The 13,346-nt window shown below is 43.6% G+C and overlaps 1 protein-coding gene across 4 annotated transcripts in view; it reads left to right on the top strand.

The window, feature by feature from the left end:
* Window positions 1–13,346, top strand: part of MACROD2 (mono-ADP ribosylhydrolase 2) — a 942,372-nt gene that overhangs the window by 536,400 nt on the left and 392,626 nt on the right. The gene's annotated exons all lie outside the window — the stretch shown is intronic.

Raw genomic sequence — 13,346 nt, 5'->3', positions numbered from 1 at the left:
GTTAGAACACACACGCTTAATCTAAAAAATGTTAGTTGAACCAATGGTATTATATCAGGGTGAAATATTCAGTAGGGGAAGCTATTAACATGGAAAAGTGTCAAATGGAAAATAAAGCTTTTTGAGGAGAAGAGCAAGACAAGTGTAGGTCTTTGAACCCCAGTTAGATGTGCCCTTTGGAGTCAAACCTGATGAATATTATTTCTTTCTTGTTGGTGCAGACTGTGCTCTTTACACTTTTTCTGCTAAAGAAATCCTCTCTGTGCTTCTCAAAATGGTGTCCAGTGAGCCCTCTCTTTGCCATTATCCAGCCGCGAAAGAGAGGTGGTACTAATGTAGTTGTTATTTGATTTTTTTTTTTTATTTATTTTTTCTTTTAATGCTCGGCACATCAGTTAGAACTTAAAGCGACCTTGGGTGTGGGGGCGCATGTTTTGAACTGCTCACTGGGATTGTTTAAACACACAAGGATGTTTCTGTCCTGCTGTGATTCTCACTGGCGCCAGTAAGATCTCTGTGCTGTTGCTCCTACTTTCATCCTTGTTCCTGCCTTTAGGCTCTGGGCAATTAAATGCTGCTTCTGGGGCATTCAGGCTAGTGAGAAGAAAGTTCCTAACATGGGAAGGGGAGGAGGGGGAGGGAAAAAAAAAAAGAAATTGTTTAGAAAAGAACATTGAAATAACAAAGGAAAAAACTGCACTGGGCATTGGTCAGTGCTGGCAATGCTTGCATCTGTAGGGATTCTGTAGTTTTTGGACATTCTAGGTGTAGCTTGGTATTTAACATAGAATAATAAAGAGTGGTCATACTCATGGGTTTCATGAAAACTAGCCTGATGTTTTAGTAAGAAAAGATGACCACAGGAGAAATCATCCATGGATTATTTCCTTGCTGGTTAAGAGCTGTTGACTGTGCACCTGTTTGAGATAAAAAATACTCAACACCCAGACTTGCAGAACACAGCTGCACAAGCTGAAGAGGAGCCAAGAGGCATTCATTCATACCAACATTAAGAAGCTTAGCAAGCAATATGGATTTTAAAGTCCACATGACAGAGCATGGACTGTTCTGAAAAGCCCTAAGTCCAGTGATTTCAGTGATGCTTTGGGAAGTGAAGGCTACTTGAGTGTCTACCCTAATGAACAAATCAAGCCTGGACCAAAGTAAAATGTCTAATGCATTCAGTTAAGGAGCAGTAGATTACTGTGAGTCCGAAGAAAAGAATACAAAATGCAGGTGCGTTTCACAAGGTCCAGTACAGTAGACATAGAGGGAAAGGAAAGAAAATGAATAAAAATATCTACAGACTTCTGAGGCTTGCAGAGACCCTGTAGAGAGAACAGAAGTACTCAAATTGACTCAAATAGTCAACATCTGAGTGTGGACTGGATTATGGCAACAGATATGTTTGCAATGTGGAGAAGACGAACAAACATGGGGCGGGGGGAGAAGGTTACCTGTTTAAAATAAGGGAGAGAAGATCACTTGTGCTAATTGAAAGCATATTTTGACCGCCTTTTTAACATGGAGACAAAATAAGTATGGGAAAGAGGAAAATGAGGAATTTTAAAATAGGTACTGAATAAAAGCAGTATAGTTTTTTTTTTTTCTTTTAATGCTAGGCACATAAGTTAGAACTGAAATTAACCTACATATAAATGAATAGGTATTGATGATAGCAAGTTGTAGTATACTAAAAGAATTAACTAAACCAGAAAGCATTGGAGCACTAGCAGTTGTAGTAAGTGAGAAGGAAGCAGGAAGACATTAAAGGATCGTTATTTATCTTCAAAACAGAAAGGACAGCAAGTCTAGAAATTAGTGCAGAAAGAGGAAAAAAATCCCACAATTCAAATTGCTTTGAACATGAATTGTGTCATAGGAATTAGAATTGCTGGAGGCGTTACGAATGAAGAGTAATGATGAATGGCAATGTATCAAGTTGGACAGAAGTGTGCAGGGTGGCTCAGGGTGCACCACTAAATGCAGTTTAACATCTTTATTAATGATTTTTGAAGAGTACATAAACAGCTCATTAATTACATTTACAAATGATACTACATTAGGCAGTGTTGCAAACACTAGAAAAGGACAGAGATATATGATGACAATTGATTACAGAGGCTGCGAATATAACCTCATCCAGCATCCGCTATAGCACCAGAAGGGAGTTTTTGCCTCCACTTTAGTGGAAGATAGGTCAGAACCAGAGCTGACAGCTACAGTGTAACTCGGCATGGGAAAAGATGAAGTAGCATATGGTGGGGAAAAATAACCCAGTTTGCAAATAGTCAAAGGGAGAAGCGTGCTGGAAAACCAGCATAATGAGGAAATGGTCTTGAATAATAAGCCTCAAATTAGATAGACTTACAGCAGTCACTTGTTTTGTTTTGGTATTACATATTGTTGAGCTGCCTATAGAGAAATGATGGATGCCATAGAGGTTGTAGTTTCTGTTCAAAATGGATGGGGGAGAACAGGAATAAGATTCAGAATAGATCAAAATTCACTTATACATATGTATATATAGATGTTTCACATACTGAAGAAGGGAAGCAATGATCTTGAAATACTGTGTAAATTGTGAGATGCAGCTTTATGGAAGGGGAGAGAGAAGAATGTCATTGTGCGTATGACAAAATGGCAATTAAATGGTGTAGCTGATATTAATTTGGGTTGTGTTCGCATCCAAGGTGTCCAGACATGGATAAGAGCAACTCTGTGCTAACTTTTGGGGGATCACTGAAATCTCATCTGAAAATGTTATAATCTCAGTAGATGGCGGGGGGGGGGAGGAGATACAATGGGTAAAACCAGAAATGAGATGAGGGAATATAATGAAATGCCAGTCAGTGTGATTGCCAAGGCTCATAATTCACCAGCAGCCCAGCCATGGGCGAGGATTTGCATAGCCATTAAGGCAGAGAGAAGAGCCTCAGGAACAAATTTGATTGTCCGCAGGATTGTTCAGGGAAATCAAACAGCCCCTGAGATTTGTCTCCTGTGCTCGTTTTCTCAGACCTTTTATGTTCAATATGAGGTTTCAAATGCCATATCAGCTATTTTCAAACAGGAGTTTGTCTTTCTCAGGTCATCTACTCCATCTACCTTTTAGCTTACCAAAGCAAAGTTTATGGTTGTGTTTGTACTTGTTATCTGGCATTCCCAAAAACATGCATTGCTTTTTCCTTTGCACTTGCTTATGTAGCTGTGCCCACTGTAGGACATTTGAGCTGTTCTCTGTCTATTTGTGTGGTCATAGGTGCTGGGTGAACCTTTTGTGTTGGATGAGTCTTATTTATACAATCCTCTGCCTGGTTAAGAGGATACTTGAGACATTGTTTCTGTTTGTCTCCAGTTAAATTGGTACAGATTAATGGGAGAAAAAAATATTTAAGGTAATACAAGGAATTTATTTTAGGAGTAAATAGTTGGCATTTAAGCAAATTAAGTTTCTTAAATGTTCCAAATAATTTCCTAGTAATGTAAAAAATTGTATTTTGACGTTGGTCTCTAACACACTAGTAGCAATTGCTATTCTGCATCAATTAAATCTCTGCTGCCTGAAGCACTGGGATTACATTATAGGCATTGAGTCTTTACTGAAAGAATAAATGGTAAAAATAGTCAGAGATGCTTTTTCTGTTTTCGTGTATTGGTTTTCTAAATAAGAGTCTTATAGGCCAATTAGTTGTTAGGTTATCAGACAGACTGGGGGAGTTGTAATCACTGTTTTCAGGGATTAAAGTGGTCCCGTTTACAGATTGTTTGAAATTATTTACTCTGTGTGCTCTGACTTTCTCGGAGGACCTCCTGACCTGCTGTCGTGGTTTAACCCCAGCCAGCAACTAAGCACCACGCAGCCGCTCACTCACTCCCCCCCCATCCAGTGGGATGGGGGAGAAAATCGGGAAAAGAAGTAAAACTCCTGGGTTGAGATAAGAAGGGTTTAATAGAACAGAAAAGAAGAAAGTAATAATGATAATGATAACACTAATAAAATGACAACAGTAGTAATAAAAGGATTGAAATGTACAAATGATGCGCAGGGCAATTGCTCACCACCCGCCGACCGACACCCAGCCAGTCCCCGAGCGGTGAATCCCTGCCCCCCCACGTCCCAGTTCCTAAACTAGATGGGACGTCACATGGTATGGAATACACTGTTGGCATGTTTGGGTCAGGTGCCCTGGCTGGGCATGAGAAGCTGAAAAATCCTTGACTATAGTCTAAACACTACTGAGCAACAACTGAAAACATCAGTGTTCTCAACATTCTTCGCATACTGAACTCAAAACATAGCACTGGACCAGCTACTAGGAAGACAGTTAACTACATCCCAGCTAAAACCAGGACAGTATCCACCCCTTATTCTATACCATTGACGTCATGCTCAGTTCCCATACCTTTAGTTACATTCTGATCAATCATCACCACCTTTCCATCCCTTTGAGACATATGAACAATTATATATATATATATATATATGTATACACACACAGAGATATCAGTTCTTTAGTTCTTTATGTTCATAAAATGTTTGTTGAGTTCATTTAGTTTCTGACTCTGGGCTCCATCTGTCATACCAGTCTGTCTGGGCAGGAGGGATGGTGCAAAGTCCTCTCAGTCGGTAGAGCAGAATTGGGCTTCAGTGCGGTGTGACGAGCAGATGACATTTGATGCAGCAGGAGGATGGTGTGCACCGTTGGATTGTTGCATGCTGGAGTCAGTTCTGGTTCCACCTCTACTGCGCTTTGCTCAGTTTTATCACAGTTCTTTCTTGCTTGATCCAAGTGATTCTTACTATAGTACTATGGATATAGCATATAACAATTATAGTAATGATAACATACAGTAGCAGGGTTATATAGCAACTAATATCATACAGTTTAATTCTGGCTATTTTCACCTAAAATCAAATCCCCTTGAGGCACACATCGGACTTCTCCATCTTTTCGCATCACCCACCAAGTGCACCCAGGCCCTTGAGCAAAAGCAATCCCACGAATGGGTTTACCTTTGCCTGAGGCAGGAGTAACCCAGACTGTTTTCCCTAACATGTTTTTCATGTGCACTACAGGGACTTTATCCCCTTCTACAGTATGTAAAAATTCTGATTGGGCAGGGCCACTCCGATTGGCAGATCCTCTGGTGTTGACTAACCAGGTGGCTTTTGCTAAATGTGTATCCCAATGTTTGAAAGTTCCGCCCCCCCATTGCTCTCAATGTAGTCTTTAACAGTCCATTGTATCGCTCAATTTTCCCAGAGGCTGGTGCATGATAGGGGATATGATACACCCACTCAATGCCATGCTCTTTGGCCCAGGTGTCTATGAGGTTGTTTCGGAAATGAGTCCCATTGTCTGACTCAATTCTTTCTGGGGTGCCATGTCGCCACAAGACCTGCTTCTCAAGGCCCAGGATAGTGTTCCGGGCAGTGGCATGGGGTACAGAATATGTTTCCAGCCATCCGGTGGTTGCTTCCACCATTGTAAGCACATAGCGCTTGCCTTGGCGAGTTTGTGGGAGTGTGATATAGTCAATCTGCCAGGCTTTCCCAAATTTATATTTCAGCCATCGCCCTCCATACCACAGGGGCTTTAACCACTTGGCTTGCTTAATTGCAGCACATGTTTCACATTCATGGATAACCTGCGTGATAGTGTCCATGGTCAGGTCCACCCCTCAATCTCGAGCCCATCTATATGTTGCATCTCTTCCCTGATGGCCTGAAGTATCATGGGCCCATCAAGCCATAAATAGCTCACCCTTATGTTGCCAGTCCAGGTCCACCTGAGACACTTCAATCTTGGCAGCCTGATCCACCTGTTGGTTGTTTCGATGCTCTTCAGTGGCCTGACCCTTGGGTACGTGAGCATCTACATGATGTACTTTTACAACCAGATTCTCTAACCGGGACGCAATATCTTGCCACAGGGTGGCAGCCCAGATGGGTTTACCTCTGTGCTGCCAGTTGCTCTGCTTCCATTGCTGTAACCACCCCCACAGGGCATTTGCCACCATCCATGAGTCAGTATAGAGATAGAGCACTGGCCACTTTTCTCTTTCAGCAATATCTAACGCTAGCTGGATGGCTTTCACCTCTGCAGACTGACTCGATTCACCCTCTCCTTGAGCAGTTTCTGCGACTAGTCGTGTAGGACTCCATACAGCAGCTTTCCACTTTCGATGCTTTCCCACAATGCGACAGGACCCATCAGTGAACAGGGCATATTGCCTCTCATTTTCTGGCAGTTTATTATACAGCGGGGCTTCTTCAGCACGTGCCACCTCCTCCTCTGGCGACATTCCAAAATCTTTGCCTTCTGGCCAGTCCATGATCACTTCTAAAATTCCTGGGCGACTGGGGTTTCCTATGCGAGCCCATTGTGTGATCACTGCGATCCACTTACTCCACGTGGCATCAGTCGCGTGATGTGTAGAGGAGACCCTCCCTTTGAACATCCAGCCCAGCACTGGTAGTCGGGGTGCTAAGAGGAGCTGTGTCTCAGTACCAACCACTTCTGAGGCAGCTCGAACTCCTTCATACGCTGCCAATATCTCTTTTTCAGTTGGAGTATAGCGAGCCTCGGATCCTCGATATCCTCGACTCCAAAACCCCAGGGGTCGGCCTCGGGTCTCCCCAGGTCTTTCTGCCAGAGGCTCCAGGTAGGGCCATTCTCCCCCGCTGCAGTATAGAGCACATTTTTGACATCTTGTCCTGTCCGGACTGGTCCAAGGGCTACGGCATGAACAATCTCCCGTTTAATTTGTTCAAAGGCTTGTTGTTCGGGGCCCCATTTAAAATCATTCTTCTTCTGGGTCACTTGATAGAGAGGGCTTACAATCAAACTGTAATTTGGAATATGCATTCTCCAAAACCCCACGACACCTAAGAAGGCCTGTGTGTCCTTTTTATTAGTCGGGGGAGACATAGCTGCTATTTTATTAATCACATCCATTGGGATCTGATGCCGTCCATCTTGCCATTTTATTCCCAAAAACTGGATCTCCTGTGCAGGTCCCTTGACCTTACTTTCTTTCATGGCAAAACCGGCTTTCAGAAGGATTTGGATCATTTTCTTCCCTTTCTCAAAGACTTCTTCTGCCGTGTTGCCCCATACGATGATGTCATCAATGTATTGCAGGTGTTCCGGAGCTTCACCTTTTTCCAGTGCAGTCTGGATTAGTCCATGGCAAATGGTGGGGCTGTGTTTCCACCCCTGGGGCAATCAATTCCAAGTGTACTGGACACCCCTCCAAGTAAAGGCAAATTGTGGACGACACTCTGCTGCTAGAGGGATTGAGAAAAACGCATTAGCAATGTCAATTGTGGCATACCACTTGGCTGCCTTTGACTCTAGCTTGTATTGAAGTTCTAGCATATGTGGAACGGCAGCACTCAGTGGTGGTGTAACTTCATTCAGGCTGCGATAGTCAACTGTTAGTCTCCATTCCCCATTAGACTTCTGCACTGGCCATATGGGACTATTAAAGGGTGAGTGAGTTTTGCTGATCACTCCTTGGCTCTCCAGTTGGCGAATCAACTTGTGGATGGGAATCAGAGAGTCTCGGTTGGTGCCATATTGCCGCCGGTGCACCGTCGTGGTAGCAATTGGCACTTGTTGTTCTTCAACCTTGAGCAACCCCACAATCGAAGGGTCTTGAGAGAGACCAGGCAGGGTAGACAGCTGTTCAGTGCCCTCCATCTCCAAGGCAGCTATACCAAAAGCCCATCGATACCCCTTCGGGTCCTTAAAATACCCCCTCCTGAGATAGTCTATGCCAAGGATACATGGAGCCTCTGGACCAGTCACAATGGGGTGTTTCTGCCATTCATTTCCAGTTAGGCTTACTTCAGCTTCCAATACAGTTAATTCTTGGGATCCCCCTGTCACACCAGAAATACAAATGGATTCTGTCCCTTTATAACTTGATGGCATTAGAGTGCACTGTGCGCCGGTGTCTACTAGAGCCTTATACTCCTGTGGGTCTGACGTGCCAGGCCATCGAATCCACACAGTCCAATAGACCCGGTTATCCCTTTCCTCCACCTGGCTGGAGGCAGGGCCCCTCTAATTCTGGTTAGAGTATTCAGTATTCACTTCTCGTAAAATTGGCTCAGAAGTCCCTTCAAGAGGATCGGAAATAAAATCAGCCCTTCTACTCTGTTTGGAAACCGGAGCGGCATTTTTCCTGGTAGAATCCCCTTTTGTGGTGGTTTTTCCTTGCAGTTCACGTACCCGTGCATTTAGGACCGAGGTAGGTTTTCCGTCCCATTTCCTCATGTCCTCTCCCTGATCACATAGGTAAAAACCACAGGGCACCTCGCAGTGTGTACTTTCTATATTCTCTCTCTTGGGCAGAGGAACGCTCACTCCTAATAGCTGAGACATTGGTCCTTACATGTGTGGAGTAGGACATATCCTCTTTGAATTGCTGGAAATCCTCGGACAGCTTCTCCACAGCCGCAATGCAGGCTTGTAGGGAGGAGGAGAGATTTTCTTCGTATTGATGGAGTTGGCGAGCCACTTCCTCCACTGTCGGTCCCTCTTCATCCTTCCAGGCCATTATTGCCAATGTGTTGGCATAGGATGATGGTGCGCTCTGTACAAACTTCCGCCACATGGGTCATGTGCATTGGACTTCGTCTGGATCTTTGGGTAATTGTGGGTTGTCCAGGTCATGATGGATTGTCTCTAGCACAGCTAATTCCCTCAGATATTGAATACCTTTTTCCATGGTGGTCCACTTGCTTGATTGACATATAACATCTTCCTTAAAGGGGTACCTTTCCTTCACACTTGACAGGAGTCGCCTCCAGAGGCTGATGGCTTGTGTCCCTCTTCCAATTGCCTTGTCAATGCCACCTTCCCTGGCAAGCGATCCCAGCTGCTTGGCTTCCCTACCTTCTAATTCCAAGCTATTAGCCCCATTGTCCCAGCATCCGAGGAGCCAGGTGATAATATGCTCACCTATACGGCGGCCAAAGTCTTTTCGCAAATCCCGCAGCTCACTCAACGATAGGGACCGGGTTATTACCTCTGGTTTCTGCCTCTTCCTCCGGTTCCCGTGATGACCCTGGTTCATCTTCATCCTTCGCTAAGCGAACTGATTTTTTTTTATATTTCTTTTTCTGTACGGGGGCAACTGATGCTGGTGCAGGTTGGTCCGCTGGTTCAGTTGCAGTATCGCTCACCGGGTTTTGGATAACCGCAGTGTCTGTCGCCGAGGTTTGGGTAGCAGCAGTGCTCGTCGCTGGGGCTGGAGGGACCGCAGTGCCCGTTGCCAAGGTTTGGGTAGCTGCTGTGCTCATTGCTGGGGCTGGAGGGGCCGCAGTGCCTGTTGTTGAGGTTTGGGTAGCCCGAGTTCTCGTCGCCGGGGCTGGAGGGGTCACGGTGCCTGTCACCAAGGTCTGGGTGCCTGCAATGCTCCTTGCCGGGGCTGGAGGGGCCGCAGCGCCCGTTGCCAAGGTTTGGGTGGCTGCGGTGCTCATCATTTTGTTGTTAGGTCCAGAGACTTTCTCTTCCCCTTGAGGGTACTGAGTGGTGTCGAACAGGGCTCGATAGGCATGGGCCAGGCCCCAGCACGTTGCAGTGATTTGTATCTCTCTGGAGCTGCCGGGGTGACAGCAGACCTTTTCCAAATATTTTACTAGTTCTTCTGGATCCTGCACTTGTTCAGGGGTGAATTTCCAAAACGTCGGAGGTGCCCACTTTTCTAGGTACTTGCCCATACTACCCCACACACCCTGCCACTCATAATTATCCAGCCTTGGGGCACATCTCTGGGTGATCTTCTTAAATAGCTGTTTAACCTTAAACGAGAGCTGAACCACATTCAGAAGTATGCTAATTCCTAGCAGTAGGGCTAGGACCGTGCTAGTCCCAACATTCCAGGAGTATTCAAATTTTTCAAAATTCTCAAACACCATTGTAACTGGACTGAAGGAGAAAGGAGAGGGGAAGAAAGGTACCCCACCCACAGACTGGTTTTCCATGGAGGAAAGGTAAATGGTATAATTATTAATAGTTTCCCACAGATGGCTCCCGCAGTATAAAGGTGACAATGCTAAGTGCAAATACCGGATTAATCCCACAGCTGATGACTTTATCATACCATAAACCAGAGTTATACCATACATCAAAGCGAAAACCTTAATCCACCTCCCACGGATGATAAGCAGTAGAAGAGGAACTACATACAGCAAGCGAGGTGATACATAACAGAGCCTTAAAAACCAGAGCAACAACTCTAAGAGTACATAAATCAACACAATGAATGCTTAGAACAAATTTGTTTTAACAAGCTCTGGTCAGGTTTGTCGTTATCTCAACCCTTTGTGCCCCGCGTTGGGCGCCAAAAGGACTGTAGTGGTTTAACCCCAGCCAGCAACTAAGCACCACGCAGCTGCTCACTCACGCCCCCCCATCCAGTGGGATGGGGGAGAAAAATCAGGAAAAGAAGTAAAACTCCTGGGTTGAGATAAGAACGATTTAATAGAACAGAAAAGAAGACACTAATAATGATAATGATAACACTAATAAAATGACAACAGTAGTAATAAAAGGATTGAAATGTACAAATGATGCGCAGTACAATTGCTCACCACCCGCTGACCGACACCCAGCCAGTCCCCGAGCGGCGAATCCCTGCCCCCCCACTTCCCAGTTCCTAAACTAGATGGGACGTCACATGGTATGGAATACACTGTTGGCATGTTTGGGTCAGGTGCCCTGGCTGGGCATGAGAAGCTGAAAAATCCTTGACTATAGTCTAAACACTACTGAGCAACAACTGAAAACATCAGTGTTCTCAACATTCTTCACATACTGAACTCAAAACATAGCACTGTACCAGCTGCTAGGAAGACAGTTAACTCTATCCCAGCTGAAACCAGGACACCTGCTTTTCTTTGCATACACTGCTTTGAAGCCATCTGATACCCTGGAACTTTTCTAAACATCAAGCACTTCCCTGCCACATACTTCATTCAGACTTTGCCTGTGGTTGAAAAATCTCAATCAATTGATGTCAGTCGAAGCCAGGATTGCGGTTAAACAGAGACTTTATGAACTACACAGAAAATAAAAAAAGGTGCTGTGGATTTTTGTGGGTGGGATCTGAGTCAAAAGGGCTGTGGTGCCTTTGCAGAGAAGGGAAATTGGTGCTGATCCCTCACCCAGAAGGCAGGGCAGGCTCCCTCTGTGATGGTCATGGAAATGGAGAAGTTATATTTGGGACTACAGCTCTGCTGTTGTTCAGGACTCCGTTCGGCACTGCAGTCTTCAGGATGGCTTCATGTTGGCAGGGGGTGAATTGTAAAGCTTCAACAAGAAGCATTTCTTTAGACCACGCTCTCTGACCTCCCCTTCTAGGCAGAATTATGGCTAGTGGGGGGGGCTGGAGGAAATCCTCAAAGAATGCAGCTCTGTGAGTTGTAGAAGGAGGTCTGCTTATCACCAACAAATATATTAACAGGGTTAAATACAAAATACAGAAATTTTTCTTTCAGTTCCCTAGAGTCAGGTAGGGAAGAGTTCATGCTATTCTGGAGCCTTACTAGATTAGCTTGCTGTTGCATAAAAAAACCACACACCAAAAGTATCAGTGTGTCTTTCTGCTTGGATGTTTGTGCTATGAATGCAAAAGGTAGTCCTGCTCCAGGGAAAGCCAATTAGCTGGGCTTTATTTCTCAGCACAGCCACCCTGCTCCTTCTGTCTAAAGTATATAAAGGCAAATGGCCATTTAGAAATACCTGGGAAGTAAGAGGACCTATTCAAGGGCTGACTTGCTCATCTTCAGGTTGAGTGGAAAAGCCATCATTTGGCGGTGGGATGGCTAGTGACCTGTAATGATGGGATATTTCTGGGAGAGCAAGTTGTCTCTTTTGACTCTGGATAAAGTGGGTCCCTCCTGCGCACGCAACTTATGCTGCATTTTGGCTAGGGTTATTACAAAAGTTTGCTAAATAAGATCAGGACATGCTTTTTGACATCCACATTGTATCTCCGTTTTTGGGGTCCTAAATCAGTGTACACAATGCAAATTACTAGCTGTGCATATGCAGTGCTTTTAAATTAAAGTATTATTTGAGGCTTTGTTAGATATTCCTTTCATATAAATATTAAGTTAATCTACTGGGAGTTTTGACTGATAACCTTTTTGTAGGTGTTTTTTACAAACAAGGGTCATTTACTTCAATTATATTTGTTGTCTGGGTATTGGCAAAGTTAATACCAATACTAATTAACTCATTTGTACAGAAACACAACCTACAAATTATTCAGAGCAGCACATAAAAATACATCAAGAAAGGTACCTGCCACTTACCCATTTATAGCACTTAAGAAATAACCGAATTGTCTTTTTAATTGTCTTAAATATTTGTCCTCACCTGTAATTGGGGATTTTAAAAATAGACTTTGCAGCTATGCACTGATATTCTTGGTATTTGTATTCACCTTTAAAAAGAAGTTGTACTGCTTATAGGCTGCACTGTTTCTTTGAGCTTCATTTGAGTGGAGACATATTTAGTCTCTGTGATGCCTGAATCTTGAATTGTAACTCATAGACTTAAATTTTTAATATCAATTTGAAACTCAGAGTGTTCTCAGCTCCTCCTGTTCTAAATTATAAAATTCATGAAAGGAATTTTACTTGAATTGTAGAAAGGCACTTAGAATGGTGTACTGTAACATATTGGTCTAACAGATTGTTTTATGGTCTTGCCTTTACCTGTCTTGTTCTCTCATAATGCAGAGTTATGTTTTAGGGAAAAGTAAAGCAATTTTTTTTTTTATTTGTAAGGAAATTTATTTCTTGCTGAGAATGTTGCCATAGCAACGAGCTATAAGTCTGAAATTTCTAAAGCTTGACTTTATTCTATCATCTGGTTTTCTGATACAGATTCATATCCATCAATCATAAGAGATGCTTTGGAAGGAAATTTCCGCAGCATCATTAATCCACCTAATTTGTTTCTTTGAAACACTTGTTTAACTTGTAAGCTATGATATGACTGATCCTACATTTTCAAACTAGTTTTCTCCCCAGATTAGTCTTCCTTTTTTTTTTCTTTTGCTTACTAACTTTCTTCTTCTCTTAGATATTTTCCAGATAATATCTTTAAAAATTAATCTACTACAGTAAGCTTTTAAGTTTGCTTAATTACCACATTGGCTTTTCACACCTGCATCATATGAGGGGGTTGTGATCTTTCCTTTTAGTTACAGGAATTGCTATAGCTGGCCATGCTTTCGTTAACCCAAGGTGAACCTGCTGCTCTGTGTTGCATGTGCTCCCAACCATTACTTCCAAAATGATCTTGGCAGTTTGAATCACA

Source organism: Haliaeetus albicilla, chromosome 7 (genome assembly GCF_947461875.1).
Source record: "Haliaeetus albicilla chromosome 7, bHalAlb1.1, whole genome shotgun sequence".
Lineage (NCBI taxonomy): Eukaryota > Metazoa > Chordata > Aves > Accipitriformes > Accipitridae > Haliaeetus > Haliaeetus albicilla.
The sequence above is the reverse complement of the archived record's forward strand: the minus strand, read 5'-3'. Positions and strand labels throughout refer to the sequence as shown.